This window comes from Lepus europaeus, unplaced genomic scaffold, assembly GCF_033115175.1.
Source record: "Lepus europaeus isolate LE1 unplaced genomic scaffold, mLepTim1.pri SCAFFOLD_92, whole genome shotgun sequence".
Taxonomy (NCBI): domain Eukaryota; kingdom Metazoa; phylum Chordata; class Mammalia; order Lagomorpha; family Leporidae; genus Lepus; species Lepus europaeus.
In genome coordinates, this window is record NW_026909617.1 from 877,861 (window position 1) to 889,947 (window position 12,087).

Here is a 12,087-nt window from a genome sequence, read left to right on the forward strand (position 1 = left end):
GCTGGCGGGCTGTAGCAATCCAAAACCAGGAGCCAGGTGCTTCCTCCTGGTCTCAACACTTGGGCCATCCTCCACTGCACTCCTGGGCCACAGCTGGACTGGAAGAGGAGCAACCGGGACAGAATCCTGTGCCCCGACTAGAACCCGGTGTGCCGGCACTGCAGGCAGAGGATTAGCCTACTGAGCCGCGGTGCCAGCCAATTAAGCTTTTAAAGACTCAGGGAGGGCAGCTGATGATTTTCTTTCTCCATGAATTCTGAGGCAGCTCTTCTGGCTTCATAGCTTCACTGTGATCTTTCTCCTCTTCTTTGGGATCTTCCATTTTCTCATCCTCCTCACTAAGAGGCTGAGGCATAAGCTGATTACCTACAAGGACGTGCCTGTTAATTCTGTTTCACTCTCTTTCTTTTCCTTTTGGGTGGAACCATTTGGCCTGCATTTCATTGTTTATGAAATTTCTAAGTGGGCTGTGAATATAAATACAAGCCAAGTCCTGCAGGTTCCTGACAGCACAGGGAGGAGTCCCACAGAAGCAGGCTTGCCATAACCATTCTTACTTGGCTGCACAAGTGGAGCAAATGAAACAGCAAGGATATTTTTACTTTCCCAAGTGTTTTGTCCCGGTCACATAATCTGTGTTAACTGATCTTCTATAGGCATGACTAGCATGCCTCCCACATTCAGTAAAATTTTCACATAGTTTTCATGGCCTTTTTGGACCCTAGCACCACAATAAATTTGATCATACTGATAACTGTAAGACATTTCTAGAGGTGGTTACCAACTACAAATGCAGGTTCACAGAACTCAAATTTATCAAAGCTATTATTTTTGACAAAGCTCTCCAGTTTTTCCTTGGCGTATTCCACTACATCTGAATGAAGCTCAATCCCATGATTTATTCTAAAAGGACCTGTGGCACAGCGGTTCAGCCCAGCTCACTGTAGCAATGTGCAGGGCCAGGCTCTTAATAATTGGTGAGCTTCCTGGAAGCCAGCTGCTGCCACAATACCACCAACTTTTAAAAATGTATTATTTTAAAATTGTGTTCACTGGGGCTGGCATTTGGCATAGCAGATAAAGCTGCTGCCTGCAGTGCTGGCTTCCCATATGGGCTCCAGTTCATGTCCTGGCTGGTCCACTTCTGATCCAGCTGTCGGCTGTGGCCTGGGAAAGCAGTCAAAGATTGCTCAAGTGCTTGGGCCCCTGCACTAGTGCAGGAGACATGGACGAAGCTCCTGACTCCTGGCTTTGGATTGGCGCAGCTGCAGCAGCTGTAGCCATTTGGGGAATGAACCAGCAGATGGAAGACCTCTCTTTCTTGCCTCTGCATTTCAAATAAAATAAATCTTTTCAAAAAAGTATTCATGCCAGTGCCATGGCTCACTAGGCTAATACTCTGCCTGCGGTGCCAGACCCTGGGTTCTAGTCCTGGTTGGGGGCTGGATTCTGTCCCGGTTGCTCCTCTTCCAGTCTAGCTCTCTGCTGCGGCCCAGGAAGGCAGTGGAGTATGACCCAAGTGCTTGGGACCTGCACCTGCATGGGAGACCAGGAGGAAGCACCTGACTCCTGGCTTCGGATCGCTGCAGTATGCCGGCCATAGCAGCCATTTGGGGGTGAACCAACAGAAGGAAGACCTTTCTCTCTGTCTCTCTCTTTCACTGTCTAACTCTGCCTGTCAAAAAAAAATATTCATTTATTTATTTTTTTTGAAAGGGTAGAATTGTAGAGATGGAGGGAGGGAGAGAAGGAGAGGGGGAGAGGGAGAGAGGGAGAGAGGGGGAGAGAGAGGGAGAGAGGGAGAGAGAGGGACAGAGAGAGAAGAGAATGAATCTTCTGTTTACTTCCATTCCCAAGTGCCCTAAATAGCTTCAGCTTGGCCAGGCCAAAGCCAGGAGGCAGAAACTCAATCCAGGTCTCCTGTGTCTGTGGGAGGAACCCATCTAGTTGAGCCACTATCTGCTTCCTCACAAGTGAATTATCAGGAAGGTGGATTGCTGTGTACACTCTAAGTGTCAGATTAACCTGATGTGCTATGATTACAATTATTTTGTGGATAAAAATAAGTGATAACAAAATGAGCCAGGGATTACTAGCAAGAATTGAATGTGTATAATTAACAGGCAAGTATTAGTATGTCCCCAATAGGTATTTATTTAAATTATAATACCTTTTCTTAATTTCTCTAGCTTTCTGACTGCCATCTATTTATTAATTTAAAGGGAAAATTTTAAGAAATGTCTTGAAAATTGCTTTCTCTACACGTTTGCTTATTGTAGGAAAAAACTACAATAATGAAGTCATATTGAAGTAAAAATAATACTGCTGTTTTGATTAAATTAATTATAATCAGCTGTCTCTTTTTAAAATTTTTTATTTCATAAATGTGGATTTACAAAGTGCAACTTTTGTATTGTTGCGGCTTCCCCCCCAACCTCCCTCCCTCCCGTGGCCCTCCCCTCTCCCTCTCCCATCCCACCCTTTATCGAGTTTCATTTTCAATTACCTTCATATACTGAAGATCAACTTAGTATATACTAAGCAAGGATTTCAACAGGCTGCATTCACACAACCGCACAAGGTATAGGGTATTGTTCGATTAGTAGTGTTTTAAAGTTTCATAGTAAAACACATTAAGGACAGAGATCCTACATGGGGAGGATGTACCCAGTGACTCCCATTGTTGATTTAACAATTGGCACTCTTATTTGTGATGTCAGCAATCACCCGAGACTCTTGCTATGAGCTGTCTAGGCTATGAAAGTCCCTTGAGTTCACCGACTCTGAACTTGTTTAGTCAAGGCCGTGTCACAGTGGAGGTTCCTTCCTCCCTTCAGAGAAAGGCGCCTCTCTCCTTGATGGCCTGTTCCTTCTGCTGGGGTCTTGTTCACCAGGGTCTTTCATTTAGATTGTTTTTTGCTATGGTGTCATGGCTTTCCATGCCTATGAAACTCTCATGGACCTTTTAGCCAGATCTGAATGTCCCAAGGGTTGATTCTGAGGCAGGAGTGCTGTTTTGGGCATTTGCCATTCTATGAGTCTGCTGTGTGTCCTGCTTCCCCAGCTGTCTCTTTTAATAGAAAAGAGGAACAACAAGCATCGTTTTAGACTCTAAAAATAGTATAGTGTACAATATATCTATATGATTTGGTAAATCTTTCACAGTTATGCTCCTGAAGTAATGCTAGGATTGTGTTGAAGCTGAGGGGGACAGACACTGGGAAGTCTTTTCCCTAATACCAGAGGGGCTTCATGCATCATTTGTGGGAGACTAAATTACCATAATGGACAACCTGGGTAAGAGATAAGGAGGGTGATTGATAATGATTATAAATAAATAACTAAATAAAATATTGTTTCCATTCAGTTAAGAATAAACCTGATTGAGTATAATAGATAATTGAACTCATGGGCTTTTCTAAATCATTTGTATTTTTCTAACAAGCTCCCCAAATTATATGATCTGGGGATAATACAGTAGTCTGAGAGTGTAACATTAACATGATCATGACCATGTGGCTTATAGTCTCCATACTCTTATCTCATGGCTACATATATGACCAACACACTGTGTTCTAGGAAGGGATAAAGAAAATGATTTTGCAGGTAAAACTTCCTCCTTTATAATCAACATTCCAACAAAATTATCTCAATGACTTCCACTTTCATCTTAGTTACCAAGAAAATACATCACAACAGATATTTTTGCTCATGTATTGTGAATTACAGTAGCAGCTATTAAGCAAGATAAGCTAAACAGATTTTATGCAAGTCTTCTTGATACACATGAAAAAATATAGCAAAATGTTCAAAGTTAGCTCTTTGTTCTTTATTCAAAAATAAAATTAAAAAGGTAAAAATGAATTGAAAAATAACAATACAATTTTAATACATTTGAAGGTTTTACATGGAAAATTAACATTAAAAGCATAGGGCCTAAAAATCTGATTATGGATGGAAAATAAATTATTCAAAAACAGACAAACTGAAACAAAGCAGAAGATCAAAATAAATATTGAAAATAAAAATGATTATCCTATAGTGTGCATATTTTTAGGTAAAAATCATTTTCCTGGCCGGTACCATGGCTCAACAGGCTAATCCTCTGCCTAGCGGCGCCGGCACACCGGGTTCTAGTCCCAGTTGCCCCTCTTCCAGTCCAGCTCTCTGCTATGGCCCAGGAGTGCAGTGGAGGATGGCCCAAGTCCTTGGGCCCTGTACCCCATGGGAGACCAGGAGAAGCACCTGGCTCCTGGCTTCGGATCAGCATGGTGCGCTGGCCGCAATGTGCTGGCTGCGGCGGCCATTGGAGGGTGAACCAACGGCAAAGGAAGACCTTTCTCTTTGTCTCTCTCTCACTGTCCACTCTGCCTGTCAAAAAAAAAAAATCATTTTCCTAATATACAGAGATGGTGAATTTGGGAGGTTGACAAGGAGTGTGGTGTGATGGGGTTGATAAGATGCTCTAACTTTAATGAGTTAGACATTTTAATTTGAGACATCAACCTAGTGAAAAACAATCTTCCTTGTTGTTCAGTTACGTGTGTATTCACCCTTAAAGGCAGTGTATGGTATCATTTCAATTTCCACTCTTTCAGAGACATTCCTCCCATCAAATAAATGAGTCTATCTTTATTGTCTGTTTCAGAATCAATAGCAGTAATAAAGTTACTGGTTTCCATTGTGTTACTGTGTCCAAATGATATATATTGATTATAATTCTATAAAAGCGCTTTTGTAACATTTTTAAATGTCATGCAGTGTTACATTCTAGATACCATATTTATTGTTCAAAACATATATTTCCTCTATTTATTTTTCCTGTACTTGGAGTATGAGGTCTCTGCCTGGCCCCTTCCATGGATGGGAGGGAGCAAAATGCTGTCGTGGCAGTAGGGACTGTAGCAAGCCATGTATATGGAGGGAAATGGGCTTAACATTAGCTGTGAGTGAAGAGGATGGGACACCTTCTATGGCAGATATTGATGTTTCTGTGTCTACCCCAAGTGGCCCATGGTGTCTGTCCTTCCCTCCAGGCCACCTGTTCCAGCTCTTAGTGTGCGGTGGGAGAGGAACCTGCAGGCCTGAGAGACAGCATAACAGCAGAAAGCAAGGCCTAAGGGTGGAGGCCTTCTGACAGGTGGGATGGGTTGTACATTCAAATGTGAAGGAAAGTCTGGTTGAGAGGGCCTCCCAGGGCTTGCCTTCAATCTTCCCTGGCTACTCATCAGGGCTACCCCTCACCACTGAGCCTCTGAGTCTAAGGAGAGAAGGGCTTGCTGGCTGAGCCCACCTGGCTGTTTTTTTTTTCAGGAAGTCTGTCAACTGACACTGGTTCATTTCCAAAAATATATAATTTACTAAAAAGCAGCTTGCCAAACCCATGGTAACCAAGGTGTGGTAGTTGAAATGGAGTTTCCAGCCAGCTGGGCTCATTAGCAGCTGCTCCTCTCCTCCCATCCCACCCAGGTGCAGTTGTCAGGCCAACAGGGCTGTAACTGCAGATGTCAAATCAAGGTCAGGATGATGGTTTCCCTGATGTGATCTTATGTAAAATATGACAATGACATGTGCTGAGGTCCAGGACATGGGCAGCAACTGCTATCCATATGGTATAGAAAGTTCTAAGTTCACAAAGCTGATATGTTCCTGAAAGCATTCCTCTAGCCTTGGCAAATGGTGGTGATTGGAGCAGGTACCAGATCTGGTAACAGTGTGACAGGGGATCTGTCATGCCCAGGCATAGCCACATGGTCTTTATGGAGCCAATAAGAGCAACACCAAGCCATCATGCCAATGAGCTTTGACAAATGGACATAACTCATTGTCCTTTATCAAAATCCTTCTCTTATTGACATGTTATTATTAATACCCATTCAGGTTACATTTGGACAATTCCACTTAAAGGAGAATCTACTTGCTATGTCATTGTGTTCATTTTTTTTAATAAATCAAGCCCAGACATTTGTTTATAAAAATCTATTTGGAGGAAGGATGATGGTATAAACCATTTACATTAGTTTTATCTTGACAAGTAAAGCATTATCCATAATGTAAGATTTGTTACTTATTCAATTAAAGACTGATAATGGGCCCACCTATACCTCTTCTGCATTCAATCATTTTTGTCAATTATAAGATATTATAAGATATCCCATAATCCTGCAGGTCAAGCCATTGTTGAGCACACCCATCATATGCTTAAAACTCTTCTTCAAAAACAAAAGAAAAGGGGGAAACACCCCTGGGGAGATTAATCATAAAATGGCCATTCTTTTATTTACACTTAATCATTTAACTTATTTTTCAAAATTCAATTCTACCTCCCTTGATTCTAAAACCCTAGGACAACAGCATTCCCATCCAGCTCATGAAGAACCACGACTGTTAGTTTATAAGTAGCCCCCCCATCCTAACTCAAAGGGCTCTAAACCACTCAAAACATGGGGAAGAGGGTTTGTTTCTGTTTTATGCCTTTACAGGTCCTGTGTGGATTCCAGCCCACTGTGTCTGACCTACAGACACCATGAGTTGGCACCAGCAGTTACAGGATACAATTCCTCCTTTACAACTAAAGAAGACAAAAAATCAGTGCCACTGTTTCACCCTCTTTCAAAGAATCAAAAACAAAGCCACTTCATTGCAAGTCCCCCAAGACAAATCAACCACCTGGGGAGATATGAAGTCATTGATTGCTGATTGCTTCTGCACAACAGAAACACATTCTAGAAACTCCTGAGACTTTATTTACCACTATTTTTGCTCAACTTACATACAGTTCTACTTTGATCTTGTTAATCATTATGTTATGCTTTTCCCTCCCTGTTGGCTCTTACTGTTTAACAACTGTTACTCCTGAAGTAAAGATACCTGTAGGAAACCCTGTGTTGTTATCCTGTTTTTGGAATTGTTATCACCCATCTTCCTAGAAGAGCTTGCCTATTTTAAAAAAAAAACTGCTAAGGCCATCGCTGCATTTAGAGTTAATTCAAATTCATGAAGGTGTTTTACAAAATTATGCTTCAACAGATAGACCAGTCTAAGTTTAAAAGTGATAATATAAATAACATCAAGTACCTGGTTAAAAAAAAATAGAATTAAAAAGGAAGGAAGGACCAACATGGGAAGCAGTCCACACAGCAGACTCCTAGAATGACTTTTGCAGTAAATAACATTCTGACCTCAGAACCAACCCTCAAGGCTTCCTGGTCAGGCTGAAAGGCCTGCAAGAGCATTTCAGGCATGGAAAGACAAAACTCTGACAAAAAAAATCCTACATGGAGATCTCTGTGAGACCTCAGAGGAAAGAAAAGGTCATCAAAGGAGACACTGTTCTCTGAAGGAAGAAGAGAACATCCTCTTCGCTTATGGCTGTGTCCAAATGCCAATGGTGTCTATGGTCACAAAAGGCTTCCATAGCCCTGGCAGCCCATGACAAGGGCATCAGATGATCACTGACATCATAAAAAGAGTGTTAATTGTTAAAGGAAAAACAGTAATCACTGTGCACTTGCTCCCCAGGTAGGACCTCTGTCCCTATTGAATTGTAATATGAGAATCAACTGCAAATTCTCTCCCTAAACTGTACCCTACATGTTGTGTGTTGGCATGGGGGCAAGTTGTTGAAATCTATGATTAGCATAGAGTTGGTCCTCTGTATATAAAGTCCTACTAAAAATGATCCATAATGAGGAAGGAGATGGGAGAGGGAATGGGAGGTGGGATGGGAGGGGGATGGAGGGTTAGGGGGAAAGAACCACTGTTCTATTAAAGTTGTATCTATGTAAAAATGAATTCATTAAATTAAAAAATTGTGCTGCTATTGATTATTTACCACTTAAACATCAAATTGGATGACAATAATTTCCAGGATTATGTTGTTTCAACATCACAGATAATTCTAATTTAATTCAAAAGGAAATTGATAACATCAAAAATGAATTTAAATATTTAAATATTAAACCTGAATGGTGGCAATTGGGATTCTGGCTGCATTGGCTGCTGCACTTTGTGGTACCAGTTATTATGGTCCTCATCCTGTGTTTGATACATGCATCATCTCATGCATACCTAATCTAGATCTATGCTTAAAATAAAGAAAAGGGGGAAGTAGAGGATGCTGCCTAAGTGTCTCTCAGGAGAACACACTCCCCTGAAGTTAGAGGCATAGCCACAGTTTCTGATATCCACCAAAAGAGGCTGGGGAATGGGCACACTTACCCTCAAAGGAATGTGGCAGCAGAGACAGCAGGGGGCTAATGGACATTAATTGGTACCTGGGATGTTTTCCAGAATTTGTAGACTTCCAAGTATTTGAATGGACCTGTCTTTGAAGATTTACACCACTGCTCTGTTCTCTGTCATGGATCACCAGACTGGATTCCTTTTCCACCTAAAGTTGTACACCAACTGTGCCTATGTGCTTGCTAGCTTCTAGACTTTCTGGTATCCTCTAATAAAAAGTGCTGGCCAGAGCAATCTGGGGAGCACTCTGTATGTGAAAATGTCTGTGTTCTGTCTCATTCATTTTTGAAACCCCACACCTTAGATGTATTGAAAGTTTGTTTATTTGGTACCTTTCCAATTTTTTGATGTAGGCATTCAATTGTTATAAACTTCCCTCTTACACTACTTTGGCTGTATTCTATAAGTTTTGATGTGTTGTGTTATCTTCATTCATTTCCAGAACATTTTTTTATTTCTATTTCTTCTATGACCCACTATTCATTCAGGCACATGTTCTTCAGTCTCCATGTGTTTGCATATGTTTTATAAATTCTTGAGTTGTTAATTTCCTGTTTAATTCCATTATGGTCAGAGAAGATGCATGGCATGATTCAGATTTTTAAGATTTCTAAGACTTGCTTTATGGCCTAGCATATGGTCTATAACATAGAATGTTCCATACAATGATGAAAATAATGTGTCTTACAACTGTGGAATGAAAAGCTCTGTCAATATCATTTAGGTTTACTTAATCCATAATATCAATTAGCTCTGTTGTTTCTTTGTTGATTTTCTGTCTAGTTGATCTGTCCATTGAGGAAAATCAGTGTTGATGTCTCTCATTACTATTGTATTGGAATCTATGTCTCCCATTAGATCTGTTAATATTTCTTGTAAATAACCAGATGCCCTGGCATTGGATTTTAAACATTTATTATTGTATCATCTTATGTTGAATTGATCACTTAATCTCCACATAGTGCCCTTCTTTGAATCTTTTAACAATATTTTGGTTAAAGTCTATGTTGTCTGATATTAGGATGACTACACTTGTTCTTTTTTGTTGTTGTTGTTAATTTATTTGACAGGTAGAGTTATAGACAGTGAGAGAGACAGAGAGAAAGGTCTTCCTTCCATTGGTTGACTCTCCAAATGGCCACTGGCACTGCACCAATAAGAAGCCAGGAGCCAGGTGCCTTCTCTTGGTCTCCCAAGTGGGTGCAGGGGCCCAAGCACTTGGGCCATCCTCTAGTGCCCCCTTGGGCCACAGCAGAGAGCTGGACTGGAAGAGGAGCAACCAGGACTAGAACCCAGTGCCCATATGGGATGCCAGCACCACAGGCAGAGGATTAACCAAATGAGCCATGGCACCAGCCCCTTTTTTGCTTTCCATTAGTGTGGAATAACTTTTCCCATTCTTTCACTTTCAATTTGCATTTCTCCTTGCTGTTGAGGTGTGTTTCTTGTAGGCAGCAAATAGACAGGTCTCGATTTTCAATCCATTCAACAAGTCTGTATCTTTTAACTGGAGAGTTCAGGCCATTTACATCAAGGTTATGATCAATAAGTAATGGCTTGGCCCTGGCATTTTTTTCTATATATATTCATATTGTTTGCTTTATATTTCTTTTGTACTTTTACTGCCTTCACATTCTTTCATAATGAAGTCTAACTTTCTGTGTTTCTGTGTGTAGCACATTCTTAAGGCACTTTTGTAAGGGTAAGCGAGTGGTGACACTCAATTTCTGTTTGTTATGGAAGCTCTTTATTTCACCTTAATTCATAAATGATAGCTTTACATGGTACAGTATGTGGGGTTGACTGTTTTTTCAAAGACTTGTATTATGTCTCTCCATTCTCTCCTAGCCTGCATAGTTTCTGATGAGAATTCAGATGTGAGTGCAGTTGTAGACCCTGTGAGAACAATTTGGTATTTTATGCTCATTTTAGAATCTTTTCTTTGTGTTTTATTGTTGAAAATTTGATTGTAATGTGTTGTGATGAAGACTTTTCTTGTCATGGCTATAAGGAGTTCTGTGTGCCTCGTGTACTTTGACTTCTCTTTTTTTTTCCAAATTAGGGAAGTTTTCTGTAATTATTTCACTGAATATGTTTTCTAATCCATTTTCTCTTTCCACACCTTCAGGAACTCCTAAGACCCATATGCTGGGTCCTTTGATAGTATCCCAACAGTCTCCAACACTGTTTTAAATTTTTCTAATTTCTTCTTTTTTTGTTGTTCTTACTGAAAAATTCCCAGTGATTGTGTTCTAGCTCAGATATTCTTTCTTCCGCCTCAACCAGTCTGTTGTTAGGACTTTCCACTGCCTTTTTATTTGACATATTTAACTCTTCATTTCTAATAATTTATTTTGGTTTCTCTAAAAATCTCAACTTTATGGAACAAGTTTTCTTTCATGTCATTTATGAATTTCTTTCATTTTTGAATTTTTTCTCATTGCTTCTTTTTTTTTAACAGGCAGAGTGGACAGTGAGAGAGAGAGAAAGAGAGAAAGGTCTTCCTTTTTGCTGTTGGTTCACCCTCCAATGGCCACTGTGGCCGGCACATCTCGCTGATCCAAAGCCAGGAGCCAGGTGCTTATCCTGGTCTCCCATGCGGATACAGGGCCCAAGGACTTGGGCCATCCTCCACTGCCTTCCCGGGCCATAGCAGAGAGCTGGCCTGGAAGAGGAGCAACTGGGATAGAATCCAGCGCCCCGACTGGGACTAGAACCCGGTGTGCTGGTGCCGCAAGGCGGAAGATTATCCTGTTAAACCATGGCACCGGCCTTCTCATTGCTTCTTAATCCTTTGATTAATTTTTTGAATTACATTTCAGGTATTTCATCAACCTCTTCATCTTCAAAGTCTAATATTGAAGTGTTTGCATTCCTTTGGTGGAATTATGTTGTTTTCTTTTTTCTTTATCTTGAATTTCTGCATTTATTTTTAGGCATTTGTGGAGACATTTATTGGATTTTTCCTCTGATGGATTATTTTTGAACTATGCTTCTGTGGCTTAGCGGAGCATCTGCTCTTTTAGTGACTACCCATATGCTTGAGCTGAGTGTGTCCTGGGGGCTCTAGTCTATGCTCCAGGATGGAGTGAGTATCCAGGGTCACACCCATTTTGGACATGGTATGTCTTCTTAATTGCCAACAGAAAGGAGGGAATGACCACCTATGTTGGCATCATCACACCTTTCCCTCTGCTCTTCTAAGGTGTCCAATGCCTGAGTGTTAGGCCGCAGTGGGTGTAACTTTCACCTATGCTGGTATATGAATTGCACAAAAGATGAGCACAGATCTTGCTGCAATGTCCCACCCTAATTAGGGAGCTCAGAGTGTGTGGAGCTATAAACAGTAATTACCCAGAAAACCAGCAACACTCTGTACTCTCTCAGTCGCAGGGTTCCCATAGTGTTATCCCACAAGGCACAATCACAGTCATGTTGTACATAGGATCCACTCTGCCCCACTAGCCTGGCCCCATTCACAGAGAGGCAGAGATGTTCCCAGAGCCAGCTGCATGTGAGTATACTGCATAGACGGTTTGAACCTCGTGCCAGCAATACATTGAGAAGCTGGGGGCACCTCACAGTTGTACATGGGTGCCCAGCCCCCATCAAACTAGCAGACTCAAAGACAGTGGGAAACATGGATTTTTCCCTCTGGTAAAATCCCTGGATCCCACATGTGCACAATACACACTGGCTGCAGCCTTAATCATTTCAAAATCACCCCTTCTTCCCACCAGTTACTGGGCACATACAAGAGTCTCTTCAACTGTTGCTAATGTCAGCATGGCACCTTATCTGCCCCCATTGCATGGAGCTGCCAAGATGGCATCTGTCCTTGCT

At 41.3% G+C, this 12,087-nt stretch overlaps 1 pseudogene; it reads right to left on the bottom strand.

Moving 5' to 3' along the window:
- Positions 1-217: 217 nt before the first annotated feature.
- Positions 218-11,356, bottom strand: LOC133755733 (protein-L-isoaspartate O-methyltransferase domain-containing protein 1-like; annotated as a pseudogene).
- Between the last annotated feature and the right edge of the window lie 731 nt (positions 11,357-12,087).